The sequence below is a fragment of the Seriola lalandi genome, unplaced genomic scaffold, assembly GCF_002814215.2.
Source record: "Seriola lalandi dorsalis isolate HSWRI2012SDOR001 ecotype SW California unplaced genomic scaffold, Sedor1 jcf7180002054947, whole genome shotgun sequence".
Lineage (NCBI taxonomy): Eukaryota > Metazoa > Chordata > Actinopteri > Carangiformes > Carangidae > Seriola > Seriola lalandi.
Window position 1 is genome coordinate 311,622 of NW_019525498.1, and position 714 is coordinate 312,335.

Here is a 714-nt window from a genome sequence, read left to right on the forward strand (position 1 = left end):
CACGTTATGAATAATAATGACCTTTCTGTGACCAAGAATAATGGGGAGGCTGCATGCCGAGCCGTTCGAGGTCAGGGCTTAGCCGGCGATGCTGTGTTTGGACAGGGAGCGTTTACCACACATACACACACACACATGCATACATATGAGGGATGTCCTCACTCCACACGCACAATTATTCCTACAGTCCTGTACAAACCCTCCAGGAACGACAAGCAGACTCGTGGTGTCAGATATGTGATTTCTAAAAAATGAATCATGAAAGATTACAGAGGCTCCAGTTGTTTTCAACTAATATTGGATGAATGTTGTTTTTAAACATCTCTCCTCTGGACACGCTTCATGTTGTGCTTTGGTTCAGACTGATGAAGATGCAAAACGAGCACAAAGATGCAAAACATCCACAAAGATGCAAAACGACCACAAAGATGCAAAACATCCGCAAAGAGACACAAAACAACCACAAAGATGCAGAACAACTATAAAAAGCTGTAACACAACCATAAAGATGCAACTGTGTCACATGTAGTTGTTTTGCGTCTCTTTCACTCTGGGGATCCTACACATAATTTCCTGTGCTGTACCATAACTCTGCAACTGTACACTGTACTCACAAAATGCCTTTGCATTAAGCCACTATGCTTTGGCAGTTTTCACACATTAACAGTGAGCTGGGAGGAAAGACTTGGGACTTGTTCGGTGCCGTACGTAGAA

The 714-nt window shown here is 43.1% G+C and overlaps 1 protein-coding gene across 2 annotated transcripts in view; it reads right to left on the reverse strand.

The window, feature by feature from the left end:
- Positions 1–714, reverse strand: part of xrn2 (5'-3' exoribonuclease 2) — a 38,451-nt gene that overhangs the window by 15,681 nt on the left and 22,056 nt on the right. The gene's annotated exons all lie outside the window — the stretch shown is intronic.